The sequence below is a fragment of the Tursiops truncatus genome, chromosome 16 (genome assembly GCF_011762595.2).
Source record: "Tursiops truncatus isolate mTurTru1 chromosome 16, mTurTru1.mat.Y, whole genome shotgun sequence".
Classification (NCBI taxonomy): domain Eukaryota; kingdom Metazoa; phylum Chordata; class Mammalia; order Artiodactyla; family Delphinidae; genus Tursiops; species Tursiops truncatus.
In genome coordinates, this window is record NC_047049.1 from 37,346,561 (window position 1) to 37,368,441 (window position 21,881).

Genomic DNA, 21,881 nt, shown 5'->3' on the forward strand with positions numbered 1-21,881 from the left:
ATTTTGGGCCTGGCACTTATCTGGGAACAGGGTGACCAGCTGCCCCAGTTTGCCTGGACTCTCAGTGCGAAAACCAGGACTGTCCTGAGTGAACCAGGAGAGCTGGTCACGACAACAGGCAGGACTTCCAGCCCAAGTAGGGCCCGTGATAGCCATGCTCCCCTCCAATCAGCAGACTCCATTCTCAGGCCATGTGTGCTATTTCCAGAGGACACCTCTAGCAAATGCTTCCAGAAAGATGAAGAAATTCAAAGGGCCTGGTCCTTTGATGGGACACGCAGGAATCCTTCAGCAGCCCTGTCCTGTGAAAGCGCCAGTTCCAGACTATTCACGGAACAGTGTCTCTGCCCCTCAGAGTGTGTCTGGCACAAATAACTCTGAGCCCATCTTTCCCAGGCTGTCAGAGAACAGCCCTCCCACCTGGCTGGACCAAAGCCCTGTGACACCATGTGACCACTGGGGTGGGGCGGGGGGCGGGGTGGCGGTTGAGTAGGAAGGAAAAAAATAAGAGACTTGCTTGTGACTTTTTCCCCCAATGACCCTGAGCTTTTGAGGATTGTTCGTTTTGGTGACTGAGTTACTCTACCAAAGAGAGGACTGATGCTAACAGTTTTATGTAATTTCTGTGCACTAGATGCCCTTCTGCTCAAAACAGAACAGGGCCTGTATTCTCTACACGTTTGATACTAAAGCAAGCCTGATGTCTGGCCAAATGCGGCAATAGGTATCAAAATCCTTAAAAATGTTCATAACCTTGGGCCTAGAGATTTCACTTCGAGGAATTTTAGCTTAAGGAAACAATCGGGGACATATAAATTAATATGAATACTCTTAAGATCATCAGAGCAGGGAGATCATCTTGCCATGCTATGTTTACTGCTGGGGGTTCAGGAAGGTCTGGTATGTTTGGAGCACTGGTAGAGCTGGCTGCAAGAGAACTGGAGCTGTGCTCCCTGCTGGGGATCAGAAAGAGCCGGGCTTGTCTGGGGACACTGGTCGAGTGGTACAGAGGTTCAGGTTGAGGGTGGTGAGAGAGGCTGAAAAGCATCCTGGGAAGCAGCTCAGCCAGAGGGAAGAAACCAGGCAGGTCAAGGTTAGCCTAGGAATAAAGGCTTGCACCTTCAAGGGGTATAGAGATGCTGAGGCAGAATGAAGGTTATTATCTAACATCCATCCCCATCCAGTCCTTAGAGTTATATCTGAGGCCCAGAAAGAGGGAGGGTAGAAGGGAAAACAGAAAGTAATTTCACTAAACTCTGAGACACTCTGGGGCCCAAGGAACACTGCCTCGGGAACTTTTGCGGAGAAGGCAAGTCACGTAGATGAGAGAGTTGCTCTTCCTATTCAACCGCAAGACCCTGCACAGCTTTGCTACCATGAGCACTGTGGCAGCCATTGGCCCTTCTACATGGCTTGAGGAGAACTGCAGCCTCTCCCGCTGCAATGGCCAATCCATATGGGATTGACATATATACACCAATATGTATAAAACAGATAACTAATAAGAACCTGCTGTATAAAAAAAAAATAAAATAAAATTCAAAAATAAATTTTTGTAATCCATATGGGTATATGTACTATATATATATATATACACACACACATATAATACACACAGAAACACATATATATGTCCCAGATCTTACCAGACAAATGAAAGTAATCATCACCAACACCATCATCAATTTATCTCCCTAACTCTCCTATTAGAGTCTGATTTCCTTGGGGAAAGGGCACTTTTTCTGCCTTGTTCACCTTGATACCTTAGAACTTAGAAGAATATCTGGCTTATAGTATGCATTCAATAATATTTATCAGATAAATGGATGGCTGTCACAACCCAGATCCTTACCAGGATAACACCTAGAAATTAGACCCTCTTAAAATATTCCCCCATAATTTTAGCAAGTTTCCAAAATAGTGTCTCATGTATCCCACCATCAGCATCCTCCCAGCATTCAGCATGCTGGTCTACTTGTCAATGCCCTCTGACCATGAAACATCATTGTCACCATTGCTCACAGTCAAAACCCCATCATCTGTGCCCAGGATTCACTTCCAATCCTCAGAGTGCCAAACTACTGCCAGGTTTGAGCCAGAGCTTGAAAAACTGTCCTCCTCTCCAATTGTGGACCACACTTTGTCACTAGGGCCCAAAGCACCTCTGGTTGGCCCAGAAATTGACAGTCTCTCTTGAATGGTTCTGTGATTTGGGACCCTCAGCCCTCTAACCATAAACGTTCAAATCCAGTAAAAGGTGGGCAGGGATAAGACACTATATTATTCATACCAGCTTTTTTGCTCTCTCCATCAATCCAAACTCTCCCTTCCTCACCATAATAAAACAAAATTCCCCTTGCATTATAATGTGCAAATAGACTCCGAGGGAAGGGAGAGGTGGGGTGGGGGTCACATTTTTAGCACTTACCGCACCTGGTCCTCAGTTCAGCCAGTCCAGCAAGACTCAAGGTGAGATGGAGAGTTAGAGTTGGAGATGGTGGAGTTCCAGGGGACCATGAACAACAATCTTCTTTCCTGCTGACTTCTGAACCGGGTTGGAGACAACCTAGAAGAGGAAGGCAGATGAACACTCAACTCCCATCCTTCTTGCTGCAAGTCTGAGCAAAAACTAATTCTCATTATGGTGGTTTACATCTGCTGGTAAACAAATTTCTTAATCCTGAACTCCTAACCAGCATAATTTAACCACCCAGCCTCCCCATGGACCTCCTGCAGACCTACCCCTATGCTTGCTGAATGATTGAGAGCAAGCAGGACCCCACGTCCCTGGCAGAAGCACACTCTTGCATATATACGGAGCTATATGAAAGGTAAAGACCTTAAGTCAACTGTTATTATTCCCGGGTCATGAAATTATGGATAATTTTTAGTTTCCTCCATGAATGCATTCACGTGTACGTGTGTGTGTATGATTTTTCACATTTTCTATATGTATGCAATTTATTTGAAATCAAATTGGAAAAGAAAAGTAATTATTCAAGGTTATACTTCAAACAAAATGAAGGAAAGAAAAAGAAAGAAAATCTCACTTCCAGACAGTAGCTGAGATGGCCATGAGATTTTCTTTTTCTTTCCTTCATTTTATTTGAGATATAACCTTGAATAACGAACTCAGCTACTGTCTGGAAGAAATATGCACTTTGACACCTGATGACATTGCACCTGGGTTGGTGGCCCACTTATATCATGGAAATGAACTTTAAGCCTCAGGTGCAGAGAAGAAAGATTGCTCAGAAAATGGCAAGCTAAAGACAGAAATCCAACAAAAATATGTTCACTGGAGCTCTCTAAAGACTTGCAGAGGGCCCACTGACCTCCTCTAACCAGTTATTGAAGATTCCAAGAAAAAAAATTTGCCGGACTGTAAATCCCTAGAGAGATGCTTCCTGGGTATGAGGATGTGGGGTTGCTGGTGGGGCAGGGCAGGAGGAACCTGAAACAGTGCCTCAGAATCACAGCAGCTCAGAGCTGGGAGAATCCATGGGGAAGGGAGAGAATCTGGTGTTCAGCCAACGAATTCCACTGTTGAAGAAAGAGCGAATGGAATGCCCAGTGATTTGATGAGGATGCCACGATGCTTTAGTAGCATCAGGGCACCTTCCACTTTTCTTCCCCTTTGTTTCAGTGACAAATGATAAATGTCATGTGGCCAATGAGTAGAAGAATCAAAATTGTAAGAATCAAATTGTAAGAAAGTTGTCTGGCCTTAAGAACACCCCTCTTCATAAAAACAACCAGGTGGTCCATGCAGGTTGTAGGACCCACACAAGAGAGCCAAGGAGTAAAGAGTTACAGCCTTTTCCCAAAGTATCATCAGTGGGGCTCTACCTCCACAGGATAATAATAGGTCTGATATGGGAAAAGAGGGGTGGGGAGTGGCTTTGAGAAATATTGGGTTAAACAACATTTTAAATGAGTCCTGACTGCTAACAGCTTTGTGAATTTGTCTCAAATACCTTCGACCATAGAAACTTTACTCATCTTGTAGGAATAATGTTGTACAGATGTAATTCGGATAATGCTAGGATAGAGGGTCACTGCCTTAGGCAAAATCCATAATTTATTTGGAGCAACCATGCCTAGGGTGTCCATGGCTGTGGCCTTCAGTCCTGTAGCCTGAGTTTTTCCTGAGATAGTTAGAAACCCTACTCAGGAATGCTCCTGAACAGTAATCTGCTATTTGAGAACCACATGTCTGTTTATTTTTATTTTGCTAATTTTCTTGCTCCATCATCTGTGATTCAAAAATTATTTTTTGCACTGTAAAAGATATAATGAAATATCTTCCTTAAAACTCCAGCATTATTTTGATCACAGTCTTCTGTTTTGATGAACTATGGCACTGTGCCAAAGAAAGCCAAAAAGAAAATCAGAGGATTTTCCTGCCTGACAGAGGATCCTCAGCAGGAGAAGAATCAAACCACCTCACCACGAACAATATCTGTTCAATCACTTCTAAACGACAGCACGGCAAGAAAGTATGAGCTATTGATTTTTTGGTTTTGGTTGTTTTTATATTTTTAAAAAAAGTTTTCTTTGTCAAATTGGAGTTTGAAAAGGCATCTGTCACTGGGATGAAGCATGGTACCTTTGGATATCACTTTGTTTGAAGTAGGCGGCAAACTAAACACTATATAGATATACGATCTTGTACGTGGACCTTGCTAGGAATAGGCTATTTTCTTAGCAGTTCCCAAATATATAATAAAGAAGTAAACTAAAATTTGATCTAAATTATTATTAGAATCTGCAGAGCCAATAGCTAAATCTAGATGCCAAAAAGAGTCAAGGCCAAAGAAATAATACATATGTAGGTCACAGACAAACTTGGTCAAGAGAGTGTCACTGAACCACTGAATGACAAAATACTTTGTTTCAAACTTATCTCTACGTATGGTAATATTCACGATGAATGTGACTAAAAATATATGTAGAGCAGCCTTACCAAAGTTCTTAAGTCATCCAAACGGTCAGAAGTGTGCCACTTCTAGTGAAGGCAATTGAAAATTTAGAATATACAACCTTTGATATGAGATCCTTTTCCCCCTGCAAGAAAATACCCCAATCCCCACCCCCAAACGAAATGGCCAACTCGTGGTCCTACAGAGAGAGAACCCAAGGCCAATGGCTCCAGTGGCCACAAAGAGGAGGGATAGCTGATTGTTTGTGTGCAGGTATGTGTGTAAAACACACTTTAAACTCTACACTTCTACAGTAGGGAGAACAACTAACAGACTGCTTTAATATATGTCTCTACCTCCAAAAGCTTTTTTTTAATTTTTGTTTTGTGTTCCTTAAATAACATGTCCTGCCATTCTCATGGTCATCCATAAGAGAAGATTGGTTCTAATGGTCTGCAAACCCTCTGTTTCATAAACAGCACCCTGTCTTAGCAAGTGCTTCCTCAAGAATGCATAATCAAAGAAATCTTTATCTTTGAAAGTAGAAATTTCGATAGAACAATAATTAATTAATTTTTTAATTTTTTTCTCCCCTGCTGTGAAAATTAACCTGCATTTGCTTTTTAGAAAGGGCTCTGATTTTGCCTGGGGCTGGGCCAGGGTCTGCACTGCATGGAGGGCTGGAGGTGGTAGCTCTTTAGAAACTATAGGCTGGAATAGGAGTGATAACGGAGGAGAGCTGGAAGGGGAAACAAAGCAAGGTGGGGGGCACTCGGAGAAAGAGAGCGTTAAGTCTAACTCTGTTCCCCCGTTCTTCTATATCCCCTTCCCCATTGAGGCTACAGTTCTCAGGTTCTAGGTGTTTCCTGAATTTCAAGCTCTGGCCCCTTCATATAGTCACAGAAAAAAAATTGTTTTCATTTACTATAAAGTGACAATACTACTTCACAGCAGATATTTCATACAAGGTAAGGGGCATCTGTAGGACTTTGAGAGTCAGACACACAAAGGAAAATAGAAGGACAAAGAGAGAGTTAGCAGTGTGAGAAATCATGCCCACAACTCTGGAAAACCTTCTACATTTAAAAAAAAAAAAAAATCGGGGGTAAAGAAGACATACAGATGGCCAACAGGCACGTGAAAAAACACTCCACATCGCTAATTATGAGAGAAATGCAAATCAAAACTACAGTGAGGTATCACCTCCCACCAATCAGAATGGCCATCATCAAGAAGTCTATAAATAATAAAGGCTGGAGAGAGTGTGGAGAAAAGGGAACCCTCCTATACTGTTGGTGGGAATGTAAACTGGTGCAGCCACTATGGAGAACAGTATGGAGGTTCCTTAAGAAACTAAATACAGAGCTGCTATGTGATCCAGCAATCCCACTCCTGGGCATATATCCAGAAAAGATGAAAATTCTAATTCCAAAAGATACATGCACCCCAGTGTTCATAGCAGCACTATACACAATAGCCAAGACATGGAAGCAACCTAAGCATCCATCAACAAAGGAATGGATAAACAAGATGTGGCGTGTGTGTGTGTGTGTGTGTGTGTGTGTGTGTGTGTATACACATATACACAAAATCGACTGCTACTCAGCCATATAAAAGAATGAAATTAATGCCATTTGCAGTAACATGGATGGACCTAGAGATTGTCGTACTAAGCGAAGTTAAGTCAGACAGAGAAAGACAAATACTATATACTATCACTTATATGTCGAATCTAAAACAATAATATAAATCAGCTTATTTACAAAACAGAAAAAGACTCACAGACATAGAAAAAAATCTTATATTTATCAAAGGGGAAAAGGGAGGGGGAGGGACATGCTACTCTATGTATAATAAACAACAAGGATTTACTGTAGAGCACAGGGAACCATACCTAATATCTTATAATAACCTATAATGGAAAAGAATCTGAAGCTGTATACCTGAAAATAACACAATATTGTTAATCAACTATAGTTAAATTTTAAAAAAATGTTTTAAAAGCATAATTTCCTCATAGGCAATGTTGCCTGTGAACAAAGGCAGTTTTACTTTTTCTAAAAAAAAACTAAAAGGAGGAGGAGGGGGTAAAGGAAGGGAACGAACCTCCAGAACAAAGATGGGCAGAGGGGTGTTGGGGATCCAGTTGGGATGGGTTGAGGAAGAGGAGCTACGCACAGGTCCCTGAGACCTCAGGCTGGGGCTCTGAGGCTTCAGAGAGCAGACCAGGCTTTGGCCTTGATGACGCAGGGCCTAGGAGCAAGGCTGGTGAAATGGGACCCAGCCGTGGACCATTCTGTGGGGAAACTGGTGGACTCACCTAGGGGTGACTCATGGGGATGGCTGAGATGGTCACCTGTCATGGGAGGAACATGAAAAGGGCCAAGGTTTAGCAACTAAACATGAGTATGAAGTGACTAAAATGAGGGCATGGGAGAGAGAGCAGAAAAAGCAAGGAACAGGCCTGATGGGGAACAAACAATGCATTTACGGAGAAGGGGCCCAAGTGTTATATGGGCACCCTGGACCTTTGAAGCCAGTTAATCATTCCTGAAATTCCTGATCCTGGTGGCCCTCTCCAGAGGAAGATAAGACCTCCTCATCCTCATCTGTAAGAGTAATAATCTCCTTTGCTGGTCATTTTATTTGCTGTGATACCGTGCCCTAAGCCTTTGCCCTCCATTAAATTGCAGCATTAAAATTATGTAAGATTTTAGGGTGCTTCCGTTCATACAAGGACAAGTCAAAAGCCACGGTTGCTGTATTTACATAACACAGATACATTTCAAAAGAAAATATAAGCCATACTCCTGCATTTTGCAAAAGCAATCCCATTGAAACATAAAGATGTTTACACAGTCTTTATCACGCTGAAGATGTTTTCATTTTGTTTGGTCCATGTCCCAAACTGTATTTTGTTTTAGACTTCTGCTCATTTTCTTTTGTTTGTGAAGGGCTATGTCAGGCCGAGTCTCCATTTCCTCAAACACTCTGGCTCCAAATGAATTATTGATTAGAGAAAAAGTAATGCTATCATCTAGATGCCTTGCTTTCTTCCATGGCTGCAGCTGTGTGCTCACCACCAGCTCTCCCTAACCTTTGTCTGAAAAGCAAATATCAAGTTAAAAGAAGGAGGGAACATAACGTGGAATGGTGGGCTTGGAAGGCAAATGGTGAAGGTATAGAGCTGATGGCATCCTATCAAGGCGGTGATGCAAGAGGAATTGGCCGTGGCAGTCAGAAAGATCCTCTAGCAACACAGGCTTCCATGGGTGACGGTTGGTAAAGGACTGACAGCATCAGAGGTTTGGGTTGGTGGAAGTCCAGAAGGGCTAGAAGAGGAATCAAAAGCACAGACCTTGATTGTAAACTTGACTGTGGCTCTGAGCCTAAATAGAAAATCATGCTAAGAGTTTGGGAGAGTCTGTGTGAGATATAGTAGGGAAAAAAGTAATATATGTTTACAAGCTAGATAAACTTGATTAAGACTGAGATGCTCTTAGACTGAGTCACACACTAGGGCAAAGATGACTAGAATTGACCATGGGAAGAAACAGAAGTAGCCAGGAAGAAACCTGAGGCTGAGGATTTTTTTCCTTGTGTAGGGCAAGCATATCCTAGGAAACAGACATTTTGCAATAAAAGGGCAGTCCAGAGATGAAATATTCACAAATCCTGAAACTATTCCAACAACCCTAAGGGGCGCTCATCAGCATGGTACTTCCTACCTAAGAGGATCAGGCAGCAGTTTTCCATATGAGATGGGGCATGGGGAAGGGAAGAGAAAGACAGCAGCCACTGGGGATCTGTGCGAGGTGTCATCTGAGTCATTTTGATCCTTGAAGCAAAGTGGCTACATTTCCCAATGATAAAGGAGAGAACAGTTTGGATGCTTCCTTTCCAAAGATCAGGGGAAGCATTTCTCCCCAGTGAGGATTCAGGCCAACACAAGTGATATATCAAGTATCAGTGATGTCGAAGACTCAAATCCCAGCAATGACCTCCAGGATCCTACAGCCAAAGACGTCTGTGGTCCAGAACCATCAGAAAAAGCAGCATAAGAAGCTGTGAAGCTTCTAAAGTCCACTGTGGTGTGGAAAGAGGGCCAGGTAGGAAGGCCAAGTTAGGAAGATGAAGGTGGGAGGTGGACTCCACTGTGGTCCTGTAGAATAATCCTAGACAGAATTTGCTTCATATCTTTCTAAGACCTCTTCAGCTTCCAAAACACTTCTGTAGGCATTATCCCACTTAATTTCTGGAATCAGAGGGCCCATCTTCAAATTTAGGCTCCACCAGTTCTTAGCCATGGTGATCTTAGGCCAGTCACCTCTATGAGCTAAAATATCCTTATCAGTTAAACGGGGATAATAAAACTACTGACTTCCAAGCATTAATGTAAGGATTAGGTGAGATGATATATGCCAAGCCTTTCACATGGTGCCTGAAAAAAATAGTAAGCACTCAATATGTTTGACCTACTTTTTAAAATTATCCATAAACCTCACGCTAACCCTGTGAGGTGCCCAGGACAGGTATTACCATCCTCATGTTACAGGTGAGGAAACCAAAGCTCAGAAAATGACTTGCCTAACACTGCAATGGTGTAGCCCCTCAAAGAAAAAGAATAGGAAGCTTTCTGCACAATCAAAAATGAGAGCACTGGAGACAGTGGCATCCTGGCATTGTGTATCCATGTGCTTGCTTCCCATGGCATCTGGGGATGGGTCAGAGGAGCAAATGAGTTTCAGATTTTTAAACCAAAGGAAAATTTGACAGAAAATCTTCCAGCATTTTCTTTGCATCTCAGACGCAGGACCATTCTGATTCCCATTCAGAAAGGTTTAAGTTTTAAGACCGGACTGTCTCCTCCTGAGAAGGAGACAGTCCGGTCCAAAACGGGAGGGAAGGATGGTGCCCATGGGAGGAAGATGTGCCACCATGGAAGCCTGGATGCCCTTGATCACACACGTGGTGCTGGTGAAGACCTCCTCTCATGAGCCAGCAGGGCCAAGTGCATGTGGCTGAGCTTTGAAGTTCATACCGAAAAACACTGACTTTCTGGAATCCCCATGGACTGACTCATTGTGGAGAGAGCTGAGGACTTACTCCTCAAAGCAACCAAAACTTTAAAAAATATATTTCTATCACCCTTGTAACGAAAATCTGTTAATGGATCACAGCTATCTGGGCTTTCTAAGCAGGGTACATTGAGTATAGCTCAACATCTCCTTGACAACTCAAGGACATCACCGTGAATATCCATTATTATCCCAGCTTGTATACAGTCATCCTCTTGGGATATTTTGAAGCATAGTATAAAGGGGTTTCCACCAAACTAAATAGTTCCAGATTATTGGGATTTCTCGGTGCATCTCTGTGCTTCTTTTAATATTATTTTTGCCTTGTCTCTTACCATGAGCACTTTTTCCTTTGCCTGCCTTTATCTGTCTCCTGTTTTCTCCAAACCCCTTTAACTTGCCTTTTCTCATCTACTAAAGACAGCCATGCTCTGTAAAATAGGTTGTAAAATAAGTACAAATAACACTTTTAAAGGGTAAATTTTATGATATGTGAATTATATCTCAATAAAGCTATTTTTAAAGTGAACTGCAGACTATAAAATCTTACGAAAGGTGAGATATCACATCACTCTTTATATTAATAAACTATTTCACTCTTTTATTTAAAAATAAAAAAGCACAAATAGGCTCTGAGTGAGGACTCAGAATTTTTTCCACAAGTAATAAGCCTGAGAGTTAAGGTACGGTTCTTGAAACATCTATTTTTGTTTATTTGACTTTCTGGCATAGTTCTTAATCCTATAAATAAAGTTAATTTTAGTGAGATGTAGTATGACTCTAGATTTTTCTTATCAAAGCCTCCTCCCTTTTCTTTTGTTCATTCATTTGGCATTTTTAGTAGGATGGCCTACTATGTGCTAGGCCCTAGAAATGAAGAGGAATCTCTAAGTGACTTAGATCTTCCTTGCATGGATTTTAGGTGTAAACCTCTAGGAAGTATGAGCTTTGATGCTTCTTTGATTTGCATTCCCATAATATCTCTATGACTCCTAAATCCAATCATACCCCAAGGAGGCATCATAACCAACCCACTGGGAGGCCAGCCCACTGCTGGAAAGCTGGTCCAGAGTGGGGATCCTTGATCAGAGGAGAATGCTGAGAAGTGACCGAGAGCTACTTTCACTTGTTGCATTCTCTAGTATTTTTCCATGGAGCACCTAGAACTGTGTCACTCAGAGTATTTCTCAGACCAGCAGCATCAGCATTACCCGGTAGCTCGTAAGAAATACAGAATCTTAGACTATACCCAAGACCTATTAAATTAGAATCAGCCTTTTAAAAAGATGCTCAAGTGATTCATTTAAAGTGCCGAAACACCTGGCGCTTTACCCACTGCAGTAACCACATCTTTCAGAGCCCTGGATGAACAATGCCAAACATGAGAGGCCACCACTTGACACAGGGGCACATCCCATTGGCCAGCAGGCAAAGATGCTCTCGATGATGCCAAGCAGATGTTCAGCATATTTGTTGAGCAGTCAGAGACCACTGCTGTTCTCTTCACCATGCCTGTCAGGTTCAATAACTCTTCTCCAATGACGCATCTCTTCATACACATGTGTTGTAATTTTCTTTAAAGACCAGCTTGTCAGCAGCATTCAAAGCTGGGTGCTTTTCCTTTGTTGCAAAACTTCATCCATATTCCTGGCAACACCCCCCAGCTCAAATTCAACTATAGTCTTCCTGACACCACTTCACTCATCCACTCATTCACTTGAAAAGTACTTACTGAGCAGACTATGTGTCAGGCACTGCCAGCATCTTCTGCATTTTCCATTCAGTGACCACCATGTAAACCACTTGGTTTCCACATTTTACATAAGACTGGAAATATATTTTTAAAGTGTGAAATATGGCTTCTATCCTTAATTAACTAGTACTATAATTGAGTAGGAAAGATGTATAATTTTGAAATTTATGGAGAACAAATTTTCAAAAACACAAAAGGATGCTATGTGCCGTACTGGAACCAGCACTGAATGTGCCTCAGTCAGGAGACCTGGGACCAGGTTCTGGTTCTTCCATTAACCTACTTCAGATTCTTTGACAAGCTTTTTTGCCCCTCTAATCTTCAGTTTTCTCAACTACTGAAAAAAGGTGTTGGACCATCCGATCTAAAAAAATTCCTCCTTGTCTCCAATACCCAAATGCCCAAGGATGGACTCTAAACTACATACATAAACTCAGAGTGAATTCAAGGTAAGAAAGCATGGGATCAATGGGAGACTGTACGTTATCATTATTAAGAGTTCTGGCTTTGATATCAGACAAATCTAAGTTCAAATCCTTGATGTGGTATAAGCTTAGCACACTTGAGGCCTTTGACAAGTCACTCAATCTTTTTGATCTTCAGTTTTCTCATTTGTAAAATGAGGATAATCACAGGATTATCGTGAGGATTAAATGGATTAATTCATGTAAAGCCCTCAGCGCAGTGCCTGATGTAAAGGATGTGCTAATAGATGGTAATGATAGTGTTGATGGTGATGATCGTTGTATTTTCAGGGTCTTTTGAAGCACATGTCCCTTCCAGTAAGGATAAACTTCAACACCAGGTTGGGGGAACTGACAGGATATGGGATAAACTACAAGGAAACCGACCAGCTGGCAGTAGAGAAGCTAAAGGAAAGAACGATAAGAGGTAGGGAAGATGGGAATGCAGGTAAGCTGATGGACAACTTTGTTGACCAGAATGGATGGGGAAGGGAGGACTCGGTTTGATAGAAAGAGCTGGATGTGATGGAACGGTGCTTGAGTACAGTGGCTCTGGCACCTCTGTGCAGTCAAGGAGTTAAGAGACTGAAGGAAGGGAGACCAGCCAGGTGCCTACTGGGTAGTGACTCTTGGGTAAAAGGCTGAGAGCTGGAAAATAGGGCAATAAGTCAAGAAGGAGAAGCAATCCTCTAGAGGTAGCCAAGTGTCTCTTCAAAGATCCTCCCCAAGAAATTCCTCTTTGTCTTACACACACACATGTTTAGCGTTTCTTCCCACCCCAATTGAAACTAGAGGAAACACAGGACCGTGCCCGTGTGTGTGAAGGTATGCGAGAAGCTGAGATCACATCCTGTCTGAGTTCTGAGTCAGAGAATCCCATAAGAGGATACCGAGGGTTGCTAAGCAGGCCATGCCACCTTCAGCCTGGCTGTAGTCAGAGATCTGGTTGAATAAGAATAGGGCCCAAGCCCTCCAAGCACGGCAGAGCCTCTGCAGCACCATGTGGTTACTATTACTGAGACTAAACAGTGAGCTGAGTGCTTGTATAGGCTGTGTCCATCCTCAGTCTCCTTCAGAGTCTGTACCCCAGGGCTGTCCAGGAAGAACAGAGAATGCCCAACAGAGCCATGGGAGGCAACTACTGTTCCCTAGAGACACCCCAGAGGTGGAATTAGGAAATAACTTGGCCTAATTACAGACCAAATTGACCAGAAATTTGCCCCTGGGGCTATCACTTGTTATCCCTTGGCATGCTTCGTTTGGACTTGGTGCATACTGGGATATATGCTCTTCTCCACAGCTTCCTGGATGGCAAACACTGCCCTGGCTGTGTCAAGAAACTGTCATGGCATAAACAGAGATGTGCCTGGAGAGGTGGGACAACAGAGGGAGGACAATTAACATTCCCCCCTGACACATGACCCACACTTCACACTGGGGTCAAGCCTGACTTCATCTCCCACAGCCCAGTTATCTTCTGCCAGAAAAAAAAAAAAAAAAAGATGTGATGGGAGACGGGAGCCAGCTCTCAAAGGAGCACATATGGCTATGTCCCCAAGACCATAACCAGGTGGAGAATTTACTGTAAAGAACAGAATGGTTCCTTTGAAGTCATCACAGGAAGAGCCTCCTCAATCCCTTTCTTTCTTGGCCTTAACTCACGTATTCAGCGGCAATTACTGAGCGCTGGCTGTATCAGCCGTAGTCCTAGATGCTTTTATGGATTCCACAAAGTCCCTGATCATCTACGCAGTAGGTGCTGCATAGGGGGAAAGAGAAGACTTCCCCGAGGCAATGGCATTTGAGTGGGATCATGGGTGATGAGCAGTGTGTCCCATCCAGAAGAGGAGTCCAAGGCGGGGGCGGGGGGGGGGGGGGACTGCCATTTGAAAGGCCTAATCGGTGATAGCCTGTTGCTTTGGTGGCAGGGGAGGGAGGTGCCCTCTGCTGCTCGTACAACCCAGCAACTATGGTGTTCTAGTGAGTGGAGCTCCATCCTTCCAAATCTCAGCTCAGTCTCCCCTTCTCCCATCCTAATGTTCCTGAAGGTACCTCCCACAGTCGAAAGCAGCTGGTTATCCTTGAAGTGAGGATCTCTTTGTTCTTAAATGGCTTTCCTTCTCTGTTCTGTTTTGGTCCGACCCCTCCCTAGATCACAGCCCTAACACTAGCACTAATAGCACTAAAACTTCAGCACTAACAGCAGCAGGAACTGAGACCTTATTTTCCAGATGGAAACTTGGGATCAATGGTCCAACTCAGTAATACGCACAATGGTGTGGTCAGAGCCTAAGGGTCCACAGTGATGCCCACGAAGCTGCCTCAGGAAGCATGATAAAGTCCGCAGGGCCGTTTTTCTTCCAGAGCAGCTCTATTCCTATCCATCTTTTGAATTGTGCCTCCATGTAGGAATCTTCAAAAGGAGGAAGGGGCTGATGTAGCCCCTCCTCTACTGCATATGGGTTGAGTGCAAAGTGCCTAGTGGTAGCACATTCTGTCCTTGGAACTATAGATCCAAAAATGGGTAAGACTCAGATCTTGCCCTCAAAATGCACTTAAACAAAAAGACAAACAATAAACTTTTACACTCTTCCGGTAAGGCAGCTACATAAAAACAAGAGTACTTAGAACACAGACCATAAGCCAGACTATGTAAATTCTAAGATGTGTGATCATGGACAAATTACCGAACTCTCCGTGCCTCTGTTTTCCCGTCTATAAAATAGGCCCAATAATTGTACTTCCCTTGTTGGGCAGTTATATGAATTTATTAAGTGAATATATCTAAGGCACTAGAATGTCTTAGGAAAGAGCGTGACATGTATAAGCATCATGTAATGTTTTAAAAAGAACAATAATGAGGTGAGTGCCCTCATATGCCAAGTGCTGAAGAGGGAGGGGGGCATGCTCAGAAGAAGGAATAATTGATTCCGTCCGGGGAGTCAGTTAAGACTAAAAAAAGGTGATATTGGTTCTTGCTCTTGAAGTTTGCCGGGCAGAAGAGCAATGGAAGGGTTCTCTGGGTTTAGGAAACAACACTGGCAAAGTTCTTACAAGGCATGTTTTCTGATTTGAGATTGATTCCCAGTAAAAGTCTTAGAAAGCTATCAACATTGAATGAGGCTGGGCAGAACATTTCACAAACTATCTTGCAGCAAAGTGTACAGAATTACCAGACAGTGGGACAGTGATAGGCTGGTAAATGTTTAACCTACTGGGAAGTGAGGGAGGCCTGATTTGTAGCATTTGCTCATTTCTGTAATATAAATACTCCCAACATAGTTGATTTCAAGCTATCAGTGTTGTCAACAGACTCATAAAATTCCTGAAGATTTAACACTCGGCTTTCAGGAGCCAGTACAAGCAGGCTCCAGCACACCACGGCATCAGAAGCACTCTGAGAAATACAGGGCTTGGGTTCCCCTTACTTGGTGCCACAGAAAAGTGGAGAGGACAGCTCTGACATTCTGCTCAGAGCACAGCTACGGCAAAAGTCGCTTGAGGTGGCCAAGCCCTCCTACTCACTAACCTTCGTGACTACTGAATCTGGCATGAGTTTTATTTGCCAGAAACAGAATCTACCTGGCTCATTTAATCAGGAGGAAGATACTTTGAATTTTATTTTTTTAAAGGCTCACAGAAGACCTGGGGTGTTAGAAAAGCCGATCAAGGTTAGGCATCCAATAGCATTGCCCAAGACCAGGATGAGAAAATCCAAGCACTGAAAGGCAGGAACTCTGCTCAATCCCTGTTGTAGGACCCTTCCACCAGCCCCGAAGCCACTTCTGCATCAGGAATTGCATGTTAAGACCCCCTAGTAAGCTGTCGCTTCTGCTGCTGCTTCCACAGAATGCCAGACACCACTGCAGCAAAAAGGAAAGAACCGCACTCAGACCAAGTCCATTTGTTCTGTGTTCCCTCCCCTCCAAACGAATGACTCTACTGGGAGCTTGGGATCGGCAGGACGTGGGTCCCACTCCGCATGCTAGCAGCACTGGAGTCTGGGTATGAATTCTGCAGCTACTGGGGTAAGAAGATTCCTAACAGGAGCATTTCCCCAAGTCAGAGAGACAGCACAAATTTGGAGGGCAAGCGTCCTCCTTGAACTCCACTGAGATTATTTTCAAGTTCTTTTCTGTCTTGTACAGAAAGGTTTCCCCTGAAGCCATGCTACCCTTAACTTCTTTCTACAAAGAAAAAGGTCACCTGCTAGGGGAGAAATGTTACACATTATGACTACGTTCTTTCAGACAATAGAGAATTAGGTGCATCCCACTGTGTGTTTCTACATAATCACACACACAAAAAATATCACAAATTCTAGCACTGTGTAAATATAGCCACACTTTGGAATCAGACAGACCTGGTTACCTAGCCTCTCTAGGCCTCAGTTTTGTCATCTGTTGAATGAGGATGATAATAATAATACCCTACCCCTTTGGTTGTGGTGAGGATTCAGTGAAATCTGCTATGTTAAGAAACCCATATCACAGTGGAGCTCAAAACCTGGTAAAACTTTTTGTAAAGGGCATTATGGCCTAGTGGAAAGGGTATGAATATTGGTGTCAGACAGACCAAGTGATGGATATGACTTAAGCCCCCATTTTCTTGTCTGTAACATAAAGACAATAATAACTCCTGTCTTACAGGGCTGTTGTGAAGATTAAAAATAATGTGCCATGTCTAGCACAAGACGTAGCTTGTAATAACTGCTCAATTAATGATAGCCATTATCAATATTATTACTATTATTTATGTCATTATATGACACAGCCTAAGTGAGAACATCAGCCATTCCCAACGTGACTGGCCTCTCAGAAACTAGTGGGTATCTTGACTGAGAATTTAAGAAATGGCGCAGAGTTCTATATATACTTTTTAATCATCATTTGTGTCATGCACTCTGGTTTATAAAGCATATTCACTATTTCATCTGCACCCCATGCCAGTCTTATGAGTCAAGCAGAACAACCCTATGAGATAAGTATTATTACACTACTTTGCCTCAATGTCAGACGAGTCTGCCTCAGAGAGGTTAAGTCACTTGTCTAAGTCACACAGAAAATTTGTGATAAAGCCAAGGCCAAAATGGAGGTCTTCTGGGTTTCTGTGGAGTGTTCTTTCCACCACTTTATGCTGGAAACAAACTTCATCGGTTTGCTCTTCCATTTATTCAACAAACTTTTATTTATTATCTTTTGTATATCAGTCGCTATGCTAAATAGGTTCTGTTGATCCAAAGATGAATAAAAGAAAGTACTTCCCCTCTAAAACAATTTAAGAAAATACCCCCCACAAACACCCAGGGAATTTAACAGAAAATACTTCTACCAATTATATGACTCTCAATGTTTTTAAAAATTGTATTTGCAAATAAGATGATCAAATTTTAAATGGGACAACTGCTCTCACTTGAGCTATAGCATATAAAATTAATATAATAACATTAAAAAGTAATATTAAAATCATTAAAGTGAGTTTTTTCAAAGAATTACTTTTCAACTGCTAAAATTTGTTTCATTTGTTTTAAGTTGACTTTATTGCTAATAAGACCAGCCAATGTGCCAAAAGGAATCTAAATAAGATGCCAATACATACTGTTCACAACACAGATTCAGAATTAAAAACTCTTGGCCTTTTTTGGGTCCAGGTCTCCTTAGACAGTTTTCCCTCCAGCTTTGCTTTGACCCCAGCCACTGTGAGAAGAGGATATAAAACACTGTGGGTTCCAGAATGTTCTGTGCCCGGAAGATCTCCATTCAGAATTTTTGGCCAAATGTCCCATTAATTCCCCTTTGACTAAGGCACTTTGGGGTCAGATGAACTTGGGGTCTATGAAGATTACAGAAAAGGGACTGGGCCCAGAGTTCACACCAAGGCTACATATTTTTGAAATTTGGGGTGAAGCCAGACTCTGCTGTAGGGATTTAGGAGGGAGTTAGCTCAGGGAAACCTTTCCCTAATGAAAGAATTTTGCAGTTAATATTGTTGTTCTTCTTTTTTTTTTTTTTTTTAACCAATAATAATAGTGCCTGCCACTTAATGAGGGACAAGTATGGGTGAGCACTTTACATATACTGTTTCTTTTTTAAATTTTATTTATTATTATTAGTTATTTTTTATTGTAGTATAGCTGATCTACAATATTGTGCTAGTTTCAGGTGTACAGCAAAGTGATTCAGTTATATATATATATACATTCCTTTTTCCAGTTCTTTTCCATTATAGGTTATTACAAGATATCGAACATAGTTCCCCATGCCATACGGCAATCCTTGTTGTCTATACACATACTCTTTCTAATCCTTATAAATAATAATGTTGCAAGGTATTATAATTTCTATTTTACAGATGAAAAAATTGAGGCTCAGGAGGGAAGTAATTTTTCCAAGATCACATAATAAGAGGCAGAAGATGACATTTAAAACCAACATCTATATTATTCCACTTTTCTCTGTGTCTCTGCTACCTCATCTGACATCTTCCCCACAAAACAGCAAGACTAGTCCTCAAATATATATGGCTATACAGGAAATGTCAACTGCTGGTCTAAACATATTTACTAAACATCACCTAAACGCCCAGCTCTATATTAGGCGCTCAGGAGTTGTGAAGAATTCTTGTTTTGGCATATTTCTTGACTTAGGAAAAATCTGCCTCTGTATCCTTTTCCCGCATTTTCCTATGATCTATTTTTCTAGCCACTAGACATAATACAAAAAAATTAGAATCTTCTATGGCTTGGGAGAGCTAAATGAAAGACTTTGCTCAGTCAAAAATCATAATGATATCAATAGTCCATTTGAATCTCATGGATCTCAAACAACATAATTTGTGTCACAGTGACAATTTTTAAAAAGTGTCTCATTGAGAAAATTAAACCACTGCATTTGTATTATATTTTTAAACAATTACCAAACCTTCCCCTACTTTATTTAACATTGCAAAGTTTGCTGTTGAACTTCCTGTGAAAAATACCCTGAGACACTTTGCCAGAACTGGCTGTAGATTCGTACTATCATGAGCAGGGCAGCTGAATTGCGCTGTTTGGTGACCCTTAAGAAGAGGGAGAGGGAGAGCGGGGGACAATATGGGGGTAGGGGCAAGGAACAGTATTTCGAAAAAGCACACTCAATATTATAATACAATGTTCTATTTAGAAAATAAAATACATTGCTGTCACAATACAAACTTTGAAAGTAAAGCTTCACAATAACTTCTTTGCTAGCAGTGCATGAGCGTGAAAAAGTTGGCCTAAGAAATGCTACTCCATATATATATATCTGATTAGGAACTCATCAGCTTACCCCTCAGTCTTAATTCCAGAGCCAAGTTCTCAAATCCATGCAAAGACTTGTTCCATTTGCAAAACTCTAAGTTGTCATTTCAGTGACTGGATTTCAGACACTTGTTTGGTTTTGTTGGTTTCATTTTTATCTTCCTCACTTAAAGGAGAAATAAACCAAAGCTTTCTTCTCCCTAAATGGCTTGAGAGGGAGAAAAATATGAATAAATTATGTTCTAATGGATTACTGAAGATTCCTACACATCCACCTGGATTCCACCCAACTTTTGAAGCAAAAAGCACAGGGCATTCCCACTTCATAAAGCAAGAATGTCTGGTTACTCTACTTCTGATTTCATGTAATTGAAAATAGGTCCTAGCCACCAACTACTCTGGATCAGGGTTCATGTGCTTTCCTCCCTGCCACTCTAGCTCCATCACTGAGGAAGAGTTTCAAATGGCCAACTCACCATCTTGTAAAGATTCCTATTCACCAGCTCTGTTAGAGTAGAGCCTCAGGGAACTTAGCATACTTCCTAGTTTACAACTAGTTTGTTCGACTACTGGCAAAAATCAATAAAGTACTAAAAGGAAGGAAGGAAGGGCAACAAGGACATGTTTGACAAGGTGTGTAAAACCACTTTTCTGATGGCAAAGGACAATGAACAGGATTCATAGCAGCAAAAGGATAGTGACCAAAAGTTAAGACAGGACATATCAAGGTAGCTGAAGAGCATGAGATCCAGGCCTTTTATTTAGGAGGAGAAACAATATTTGACATTTTCACCAGTATTAATTTGTTAGATAAGCAATTTCAATATATCATAATACTTATGATTCCCTTTGGCAGTGTCCTGATAATATTTTAATATATCAAGACCTCTAAGGGGTGCTGGTTAGGGTCGTTAAGGTGGAAGGTGAGGGTATAATGGAACCAAACTTGTATAGACCACTCAGGGTCCAAACAGGAAGCAGAAGGCAATTCCTCATGCCACAAGGAAAATGGCTTCTGGGAGATGGATGGCCCAATGATACCTGTGTAATTTTAAGCATGGCTCTTTTTTTATGTGTTTTATATATTATGAATCCATCTAAGACTTAATTTGAAAAAAATATCTCCACTGCTGAAAAGGAATAAAGTTAAAAAATACTAGATGAGGGCTTCCCTGGTGGTGCAGTGGTTGACAGTCCGCCTGCCGACGCAGGGGACACAGGTTCGTGCCCCTGTCTGGGAAGATCCCACATGCCGCGGAGCAGCTGGGCCCGTGAGCCATGGCCGCTGAGCCTGCGCGTCCGGAGCCTGTGCTCCGCAGCGGGAGGGGCCTCAACAGTGAGAAGCCCCGTACAGCAAAAAAAAAAATACTAGATGAACACCATTACAACAGAACAATCTTCTTCTTGAGAACAATTTTTAAAACTGGATAGAACATTAAAACAAAACGTTCCATTAAAAGTATTAAAGAACAGGGAGGCCTTCAAGATGGCGGAGGAGTAAGATGTGGAGATCACCTTCCTCCCCACAAATACATCAGAAATACATCTACATGTGGAACAACTCCTACAGAACACCTACTGAACGCTGGCAGACCTCAGACCTCCCAAAAGGCAAGAAACCCCCCACGTACCTGGGTACGGAAAAAGAGAAAAGAATAAACACAGACAAAAGGATAGGGACGAGGCCTGCACCAGCGGAAGGGAGGCGTGAAGGAGGAAAGGTTCCCACACACTGGAAGCCCCTTCGCGGGCGGAGACTGTGGGTGGCGGAGAGGGAAAGCTTAGGAGCCGCGGAGGAGAGCACAGCAACAGGGTACGGAGAGCAAAGCCGAGAGATTCCCGCACAGAGGATCAGGGCCGACCGGCACTCATCAGCCCCAGAGGCTTGTCTGCTCACCTGCCGGGGCGGGCGGGGGCTGGGAGCTGAGGCTCGGGCTTCGGTCGGAGCTCCGGGAGAGGACTGGGGTTGGCGGCGTGAACACAGCCTGCAGGGGTTTAGTGCACCACGGCTAGCCAGGAGGGAGTCCAGGGAAAAGTCTGGAGCTGCCGAAGAGGTAAGAGACTTTTTCTTGCCTCTTTGTTTCCTGGTGCGCGAGGAGAGGGGATTAAGGGCGCCGCTTAAAGGAGCTCCAGAGACGGGCGCGAGCCGCGGCTATCAGCAAGGACCCCAGAGACGGGCATGAGACGCTAAGGCGGCTACTGCCGTCGCCTGTGCAGCCTGCCACTGCCAGGGTCCCGGGATCCAGGGACAACTTCCCCCGGAGAACGCACGGCGCGCCTCAGGCTGGTGCAACGTCACGCTGGCCTCTGCCGCCGTAGGCCCGCCCCGCCCGGCTCCTTTAACCCTGTCCTGTCTGAGCGAAGAACAGACGCCCTCAGGCGACC

At 42.8% G+C, this 21,881-nt stretch overlaps 1 long non-coding RNA gene across 1 annotated transcript in view; it reads right to left on the reverse strand.

Annotated features, from left to right (window-relative positions):
- Positions 1-21,881, reverse strand: part of LOC117308482 (uncharacterized) — a 431,073-nt gene that overhangs the window by 350,023 nt on the left and 59,169 nt on the right. Inside the window, exons 2-3 of the long non-coding RNA XR_004522492.2 lie at positions 19,525-19,704; positions 2,429-2,566 (exon numbers count right to left, since the gene is read on the reverse strand). This is a non-coding gene — a long non-coding RNA (uncharacterized lncRNA). The remainder of the gene's footprint in view (positions 1-2,428; positions 2,567-19,524; positions 19,705-21,881) is intronic.